The sequence below is a fragment of the Neopelma chrysocephalum genome, unplaced genomic scaffold (assembly GCF_003984885.1).
Source record: "Neopelma chrysocephalum unplaced genomic scaffold, ASM398488v2 Primary Assembly neopelma1_147, whole genome shotgun sequence".
Lineage (NCBI taxonomy): Eukaryota > Metazoa > Chordata > Aves > Passeriformes > Pipridae > Neopelma > Neopelma chrysocephalum.
The window spans coordinates 70,261-80,290 of NW_020897809.1; the positions used below are offsets into that span (position 1 = coordinate 70,261).

General features: G+C 38.5%; 1 protein-coding gene across 1 annotated transcript in view; it reads left to right on the top strand.

The window, feature by feature from the left end:
* Positions 1–10,030, top strand: part of CENPP (centromere protein P) — a gene marked incomplete at its 5' end in the record, with an annotated part of 122,265 nt that overhangs the window by 67,395 nt on the left and 44,840 nt on the right. The gene's annotated exons all lie outside the window — the stretch shown is intronic.

Here is a 10,030-nt window from a genome sequence, read left to right on the forward strand (position 1 = left end):
GAAACTGCAGCAAAATATAGTTTCATTTTGCAGTCCAAGTCCTCAGTCCCTGATGTTTATTAGCAACACAGCAGTATTGAAGGGCGGGTCAGAGCTGGCAATGTTGAGAGGCTGTGTACAAAAAGAGTTGTAAATTCAAGTGTGCATGTCCATACATCCGTGTGATTGTCCTGGATCATCATGTGTTGTATGGATGCAAGGGTCTGGAATGACTGGAGAGACAAAATAGTTACCTGAAGAAATATCTTATTTTTCCCCCTTGCAGGGAGTTTGTGTTGCCTTTGGACAGTAAGTTGTGTTCTACCTTAGGCTACAGATAAATACAAATTACTCTGTGTGGAAATGCCCATCTCAGAAGTCTCCAGGCAGCTTATTCCCACCTCGATGCTCTTCTCCCTGGTCCTGTAAAAAGTTTTATGCACCAAACTGGATCAGGAAGCTGCTTTGCCTGATAAGTGAAGGTCTTGAAATAGTTTTGGTGTCTCTACATGTCAATTATTGGTCTTGCTCGTGATGCTGCTCACAAGTTTGGATAATGTTAAATGGCATTTGTATGGAATATGGGTATTTATCTGCCTTAGAGACATTGGAAACACCAGACATTCTTTCATGGAAAATCAAACAGTAGTTAAAATGAAAAACTCTGCAATCAGTGCCAAACTACTGAATCACTCCAACAATAAGTTCTAAAAGAAAGTTTTCTGTTCCGGAATAAAAGTTGGACTGAGAACAACATTTCCTCATGGACTATCAAGGATTTACTCTGCCAAAGTTTAACAGTTCTCTAAAAAACCCCAAACCTTGATCACCTGCAAATGCTGATGTTTCCCTTTATTTTAACAAACAGTATGAATAATATGGAAGTGTAAATGAATGCACTTTCTTATACAGTCTTTGGCTGGATTCATATTGTTCAGAACATAAAGGTAATGTTTAAAATGACAACTGTCACCAATTTCCAGTGAGTTATTAGTTTCAAAAAAAAAATAGAAGTGTGGCCTTCAAGTCCTTTGTATTTCAGGAAAAAAACACCTGAAATATTTAAAGTATGTTAGACTGAAAAGATAATTGAATTTTATTTGTTATTACATTTTTTCTTAACTTTACTTTAAATTACAAAAGTAATTTATATTATAGTTAGAAATTTAAAGAGCCAAAAGAAAATTACTTTGATTCAGTTTGTGATAGACTGTTAGAAATGAAAGCAGTAAATATCACATTTTTGAAATAGAGGTACAATTTTTAGGCAAATACTGTGTCCAATGAAGAACCTCGTTCTTTAAATGTTTTCATGTACTTGGAGCATCTCTCTTTTGTAGATGGAAAAAGTAACAAGATTCCTTGGAAGATCTCCAAACACAATTTGTTTGCAAGTTTTGAAACACACAGTTTTTTGCTTTGGAATAATTGAAATTAAAGCATTCAGAATCATTACTAATAAAAAGAAGGATATTATTTCATTGGAGAAGTCATTTCCCTACCTTACTAATTAACCCAGCCTGTGTTTAGATGTGTGTTTTGTCCCTGGGAATTTTGTAGGATGGTCTCATTTGTTTTCCATCATCACAACAGCAGTAACTCTGTCATGCAAGGCTGGGTCTAACCCTAAATACTCCCAGTAAATTAGGACTCTTCTGAAAAAGTCTGTTTTAATTATAGTTAATCACTGCTGTTATGGTTTTAATATTATTTTCTCATAACTATGCTACTATTAAATTATAGATACTATGTAATCTATATTATTTTTTATATTATTTTTAAAAAGCAGTTAATGTTTGCTTTAATTACTTATATACCATAAAGTGGTTTTTTGATTATTTTTTTTTTACCATTCATTTTTTCCCATTTCACCTGGTGGGGAAAACCACAAGTAAGAATGAGAAGAAAAGGAACAAATAGAGAAATTAACAGTAAATTAGGAGAAACCCACAGTTTTTGGTACACTGTAACAAATCCAATAAGGATGCTGTTCAGTCTGTTTTTTCAGCAGTGAAAACATGCTGAGGTTCTGCAGCTCTCCTTCTAGTTCTGCTTACACAGGAAAAAATAAAACCTGTGTGTATGAAGTAACAAACACACTCTTGGTGTCAGTCCCTGTGTGGGACTGTGGTATTCCAAAGGCTGGATCTGCCACAGCCTGGAACTAATGTGTTCCCTTCCCTTAGGGCAGTGAAAGCCTCACCTGCCACGGGCAGGGCTGGGGTGTGGGAGGTGTTAGGGCAGGGCTGACACAAAAAATAATCATGGCACAGCAGAATGGATTCCATGGAAGGGACCTTAAAGCCCATCCAGTTCCACCCCCTGCCATGGGCAGGGACCCCTTCCACTAGCCCAGGTTGCTCCAAGCCCCGTCCAAATTGGCCTTGGACACTCCCAGGGATGGGGCAGCCACAGCTTCTCTGGGCAACCTGTGGCAGGGCCTCCTCACCCTTAGTAAAGTATTTCTTCCTAACATCTAATCTAAATCTCCCCTATTGCAGTTAAAGCCATTCCCCCCATCTGCCCATGTAAAAAGTCACTTTATATCCTTTTTTATGAAAAAGGAAAGAAATAAGAAGATGAAAACTTCTAAACTAAGCTAAAAGGCAATGTAGAAACCCCCAGAGAAGTTCAAGTTCTTGGACAGATATCCTGATGTACCATTTCTAAAGGTATTTGTTTGGAAACACTGGAGTGTGTTAGTTAAGGAGCTTTGTACTGTGGACAGTTTTGCACTGCTTTTTATCATGGACAGAAATTCACTGCATGACAGGAGTTGCTTTTACCACACAGTGGAAATACTTCTGTGAATTGAAAGAAAACATATGTCATAATTGCATATTAACTTGTGCTATGGAAAATGAGATCTTTTTGGTAGGACAATTTATAAAGCAGAGACTATTATTTGCTTCTTGAACACTAATGTTCTACAAAGGGTAATTTCCATGTGGCTTGCCCACAGCACTACGAAGGAGCTTTGAGTTTAGAACATAAACTCACCAATGGATAATTTATTTCGTTAAATAAGCAAACTACAGCTTTGATAATTTCATAGACTCATAGAATCCTAAAACAGTTTGGGCTGGAAGGGACCCTAAAGATCATCCAGTTCCAACCCCCTGCCATGGGCATATGTCAGCATATGATTCATACTATGACTATCATTTTGTTTCATGGGTATTAGAATTTTTGTGTGTTTTCCAATTAACGTAGAAGATCCACACCTCCTCGCATAAAACCATGGGCTGTTCTTTGCTCGGAAGATTGGAAAGGTAAAATAAAGAGTTAATCACTGTTTCTTTCATTTAAGGTTTTACCAGAGGCTCTCAAAATAAATACAGAGTATAGGTAATATGGATTAATTTGAACCCAAATTTTGTCAAGAAATAGAGAGGATAATTATTTTGCCTCTTCCAATGCTAAAACTAAAGAAGTCAGTGGGTGGTAGGTTCAAATCAAAAGGAAATACTTCATCAAACATTCATAGTTGAGCTGTGGAAATGTGCAAGAAAGTGAAGTGGATTTTAATGTTTCATGTAGACCCAAGAAATAATTGGTCTAATTGAAAGAGGAAAAGTCTTGCTTCCTGAATTCTTTGTTATGGGAGCCAAACTGAGCTGGAAAAAAATGGAGAAAGAGTTTTCCCTGGAAGACTGGTAGTGAATAACCTTCACTGAGTAAGTCCAGAACCTCCCTGGAGCAGTCACTTAAAAGGGGGTATGAACCATGAAATGTTTGAGAGGGCCATCAGATTCCCTATGACATTTTTTAAGGAACTGAAAGCATGAGGATAAAACATAATGGCATAGCCAATTTTCAGGGGTTGGGAGAAATTGCTGTGAAAAAAACGTTTAAGTACATTTTAATCCTTTTTCCTAATTTTAATCCTTTAAAAATACCATTACGTAACTCTCTTAGAAGATTCTTGTCTGTGTTGATAGTGTTGCTGAAGATGTAATATTTCCACAGCTGTGTTCAGTATTACTCCTTTGAGAAAAATATCTGTCTTGTGGAAAAAATAAGTCAGCTTTTATGTATTGCTATCATATGAAAAGTTCCCACAGAGAAACATAGATTTGTTTTAGGAATCCTGCATGGAAAACCTATGGATTTCTGTGTATATATTCATAATGCTGCACACTTGGAATGCAAGTTCTTCTCTCTGAATTAACAGATCTGCTTCAAAGTACTTTGTAGAAAACAGTGTATTGTGAGCTGGTCTGAATAACTCAGTTTAGCAAAGATACGTTAATGTAAATAACAGCCTAAGGTTGTGAATCCAAAGTTTGCATTCAGTAACTGTGGAGAGATCTGCATCCTGTACAAAGACTTAAACAAAAGAGATGGGATTTCTACCAAATGACAGTAATTGTTTACTCAGTGGCTGTGGGAAGTTCCTTACATAACAGACTGTTAAAGAAGAAATGGCAAGACAGATGTTTTTTCAAGATTAACATTTTAAATAATGCAACTGTGAATGCTTTAATTTACTTTAATTCTTAAATCTTGAAAAAAACCCCTCCATTTAACGAATGGAGCCAGGATGGCTCAAGCAGGACTGTTCTGGGGAATTCACTCAACTCTTGAGTGTTTGTTCACTTGTAGAGGCTCCAGAGAATGTTTGTGTCCATTGTGATTGGCAAACTCACAGGGAAGGACGTGAAGCACCAGGCAGGAATATCTTCAGCCTTTATGGAGAATGGAATATCTGAGCCTTTGTACCTCCCAGACACCAGGTGATTTATTGAGGGCAGCACAACAGTTGTTGGGCCTTATCATAAATAAGCAATATTGAGGCATCTCCCCCAGTTGCCTTCTCCTGTTAGCCAGCATGTTTTTATCCTCTTGTAGAGAAGAAAATAATGTTTATAAAGGAAGCTGCGGTCTGGGGGAAAGATAAGATCTTTCATTTTTCTTGAGGTTAATATGGCCTTCCAGCTAGTTGTACTGCACAACATTTCTCCAAGCTGAAAAAAATTACAATTTCTGAATATAGAGGTTTGAATTCAATGCCCCAGAAAAACCTTATTGCCCTTAGAAATAAAACTTTCAAGTGAAAACAAGTAAAAATTACTAATTTTAGTCACCAGGCCAGTTAAGTTTTGGGGGTGGCCCCTTGGATTCCCAGGCATAGGCATCAATGAAAGACAGATCTGTAGGAAATACTAAAACCAGAAGCAAAGTTTGATTTGTGAGTGACTGCAATAGAGTGTTTGGGGAGGGGGAGGGGTTCATGTGACAGGACTCAGCTACAACAGCAAGAGGTGAAGTTGTCCAAGTTGTCCTGAGCCCCCAGCCCACCTCAGTGTTCAAAGGAGATTCCCTTTGTATCTTATATTACCCTGGAACACTGCACTGGTGGGAATTTTGACTAGACATGAGTGCAGGGCAGAGGCAGTCGTGTGTAGCTCCAAGGAACTACAGAGCAATGACCAGACTGTGTGTTGGGAAACTTTAGGAGCTGTGTTCACAGGCTGATAAAGGCAGCAAGCACTTCATGAAACGTGGAAGATGCTGCTCTGCACAATTAGGCAGGATGGGGCAGGGCTCTGAGGGGAATGTGTGAGCACAGTTGTCCTGCATCAGGGCAGAGCCCATCCAAGCCAGTCCCCTGTGTTTGACAGTGACCAAAAATAGCCCCCCAGGGAAAGATTTAGTGCTGCTTCTGGTGTTCCTTTGCTTTTGCTTTCCTCGAAGCAAAATAAAGCTGTGGTTTTAGGACAGAGGTTTCATTTAGTTTCGAGATTCACCCTGAAGTAGTTTGGCTTTTTTCTGTCATTCCCAAGGGAGCAGCATGAAGTTGAGTCAGGGCAGGGTCAGGTTGGATCTCAGGAAAAGGTTCTTCCCCCAGAGGGTGTTTGGGCACTGACCAGGCTCCCCAGGGCAGTGGGCACAGCACCAAGGCTGACAGAGCTCCAGGAGTGTTTGGACAACACTCTCAGGGACAGGGTGGGATTGTTGGGGTGTCCTGGCCAGAGCCAGGAGTTGGACTCAATCCTTGTGCATCCCTTTCAACTCAGTCTGTGATTCTGTGATCCTTTTAAGACTGATCAAACATTATCCAGTTGAAATAAGGGCATTTATTGCGTGGAAAAGTTGACACTGCAGTGCTAACAAACCTCTTGGTTTAGTTTTGCTTTACTGGGGTATTTCAGTATCATAAAAGGGATGGTAATTTATCAGCAATTGGTTTTTGGTGTGGGCAAAATGTTCTGTGCAGTACTTGACTATGTAAGTTCTGTCAGGGATGCACAGTGGAGTGTGAATGTGTTCCCAGAGGTAATTTAGTGACCCAGTAGCTGTTGCATCTTCTTCATCTTGCATCATATAAAATGAAATATTTTTATTAAAAGTTCCATTTGATGTTCTCTCTTCACATCTTAAAGTGCAAAGTTAAAAACAGTGTTAAGTCTTTATGGGTCTATCCTGATGGAATTTTAATGGAGAATAGGGTGTCTGTTACCAAGGAACATTACATTTGTAATGAGACTTTGTAACCTGGATATTGGGAATGTTAAACAGTATGTTTCCATTGAATTTCATTATAGCACTTGCACCAAAATCGTTTAAATCACACTTGCAGGCACTGGAGTGGAGCTGCTTGGGTCATGAATTGATATAAAAGTTGTGAGCAGCGTGTTAATTTATTAGGAAAATAAAAAGTGAGATTCATTTTGATCATATGGTCATTTCTTAATGTGGAAAAGGAGATCTGTTTAATACATTTTAGAGGTTTTGAAGTGACGTCTTTGCTACTTTTAGATGGAAAAAGTGTTCCAACATTTTTCCACAATACTTTGGGCTTTGAGACTGTACAGAAGTTGTTGACATCTTTAAATCAGAGCTCTTATTTCACATGTCTGCTGTTTTTTCCTCATTTAAAATGGTTTTGAGTGTGCCAAGAGAAGTAAAATTAAGGCCTTGAAATAGAGAGTTTGGGATTCAATGGTAAGTAGCTGTAAGAGAAGGGTCATGTTACTAAATATGCAATAGCTGCAGGGATCTCTTTTGTTCATTAGGAAACAGGAATGCATGTCTGCTGAATTAGTCAGATATATTATTATAAACTAGTCTTTTTGCATGGATGTTTGTACCTTTTTCACTTTTCAAGAAGACAGTAAGACTGTTGTGCAGGTTTTCTTTCAAGTGAGCGTAGGTTACATGGTTCACTGCTCTTTCTGGTCCACTAAACCTTCAAATGCAGCCAAAACCAGCTTTTAAAGGAAGTGTCCTTAAAAACATAAACTATTTCCAAAGTATTGGCTTCACCTCTGTGGTTGGGATGTTCAACAAGATGGTCAGAATATGGTTCTGACCCCCTTAAAGCGGTGATTTGACCCAAAATTTGGCCTTCCAAAACCTGATGGATAACTTCAGCAAGGAGTGGTGGCATAAAAGGTGCAACACGTGCTGGCATTGCATGTTCAGTGTTGCTTTGACGTTGGTTGCTTGAGGCTGTAAATCCAAAGAGGATATAAGCAGGTCCCTGGGATTACATTTTTAGGTGCCTACACTTCCAAAATGAGTAGAGATTTGGAAGTGTCCTAAAGAAGCTTCCAGAGCATCAGATATTGTATTGAACAATCTGCAGACTTGTTCTCTGCAAACTGCTTCATACAGGAAGTTACCAGAATTATTATTGAGTAAAATTATTTTGGTGGTGTTTGCTTGTATTTCTACTATTTTACTGTCTGTAGTTTTGTCTGAAAATTGTATACGGCGGAAGATAAACATGGTACTTTAATTAGAACATGTTTTCTCTTGAGAGTTTCAACTAGTTAGCACTGGTATTACTGTACAGCAGAAATGATAAACTGTTTATTTTCTTGCTGTGATGCAACTGTTTATAAAGCTGTGGCTTGAGAGAGATCTTCAAAGTTCATTGATTTCTTTCAGTGAAAGCATAACCAAGTTGTTGGTGAAGAAAGGATAAAATCCTGCTTCCCAGTTGTGATTTTTGTTCTTACTGAATGCTAAGGGGTGTTTGCAGTAACATGCATGGTGCATGTTTCAGAGTTGAAATTCAGAAGTTGCATCAGCCCCTCCCTGTAGTGTTTCTGTAACAGAGAATTTACTGGGTGAAGTTCACTTTGTCTTGGGCAAATAGAAAGCAAGTGGTCACACCTTAACTCCTTTTTGGGGTAAAGTTTGAGTGATGTGTTACTTAGTCATGAGGGGATCTCTATTCTTTATTACATTGAAATGGAAAGTGGAGAAGAGTGTGGACTGTGTGCTCAACATTTTTGATGTCTCAGAGATTCTAACAGCCTCAACATGTGGGCATTAATAATTAAAGTCTCACTTCAGGAGGCATTTGGTGCCTTTATTTTTCTGAGTTCTTGGTAGGATTTTTTCATAAGAAAGATCTTTTACCTTGCTTAGAGAAAACATTCCTTCAAATCCAGAGAGCTGCCCAAGCTTCCATGGTAACAACCGTATTTTGTTGGACACCTTTGCAGCTTTTATCTTCCCAGAAATGCATTTCCCTGTGCCCAAAACAACCTTTCAGGCAGATCCTCAGAGCTCTGTCATCTTTTAACGAGTAGAAAAATCCAACTCAAAACCAGTGACAACGTCAGTACCTTTTGTGTGAATCTGGTGATAACCACAGGATGTCATCTGCTACATTTCAGTTTATAATGGGACCTGTGTGAAGGGTTTAGCAAGTCTTGTCAAAATTCTTGTGTGTGATGTGTGAGCCAACAATGCAAGTCAGAACTTGGAAATCTGACAGCCAGAGAGTCTAAAACCCCAAAATTCCTCTTATGCCACAAAGCATTGTGGTTCTGGAATTGCTCTGGCTATTAAATCCTTACCTCAGCTATTCTGGGTCTCTTACTGAGTTTAAAATATCTTACCTGTCATAGTGTCAACATTTACATTATATCCTTGCATTTGTCTGTGGCTGGAGTACAAAAAAGTTTGTATTCAGGTTTCTGCTGTATTGTCAGTAGTTTCCTCTCTGAAATGGTTAAAAAATTCTCTGCAGTCTTAGCAACTTGCAGCTGGTTCTCTCTTGAATTTAGCTGTGAATACAGGTTGCAGCTACTTCTGTGGCTGGAGAACAGGAGAAGTGAGAGTATTGCTGAGTGAACCCCCAAATCCGATTGTGTGTCAAAATTGTTACTCTGGTGGTTTAACAGTTTCTCCCTCAAATCCCATTCCCATCAGGGACTTGAGGCTCTCCCAGTATCTCTCAACTGAGCATCTTCTCAGACTAAAAGATCAAGCAGTGCCAACTCCTGTAAAACTTAGGAATTTTTCAAGGGACCTGCATGACTGAGGTTCAAACAAGTTCTTTCAATTCCACAAGAATATCTGTTGGCTGACTTTTTGCTTCATATTATTTTACAAGACTTCTGAGTCTGGCAATACTTTAACAGAACTATATTCCATTCTCAGTCACAGAATCACAGAATATTCTGAGCTGGAAGAGACCCAAGGATCATCAAGTCCAATCCTCTGGCCTTCTTGAAGTATATTAATATATTAAGTAAAATCACATATCTATATATACATAGTATATTAATATGTTCATATAATATATGAAGTATATTAATTTCCAGTGTAAGCCAGCAAAACTTAATTGTTTGCTCATTTATATTTTAGAGAATAAGCAGTCACTGTAGGGGGTTTGTGTTGAGTTGTCCTTGAGTATTTTTAACCTACTGGTCACCAAATATTCTGTTTGTTCCCATATTTTTCTTGACCAAGAATGGTCAGGTCACTTCACTATGTCTTACTGTGACAAACTGTTTAATGGTGATAATCCCATTTACTTTTTTTATAAAATCCTTTGATTATAAATACGTTATAAAATCACCGTTAAAAAGTGGTGGGAGTTTGTGTAATAAAGCCCATTCCACTTCCAGTGTAGTTAGCAATTTTGAGGAGTGGAGAGATTTAAACTGCTTACATTTGACATATGGAAAAGTTATCCAGGTTTAATTGCCCGTGTATTTCTTAAGTGAGTAAGAACCTATTCATTGCATACCCTTCATCCCTTGGCTTTTCTCTCCTTCTTGGTCTTCTGCCTCTGCTACTGTTGTGT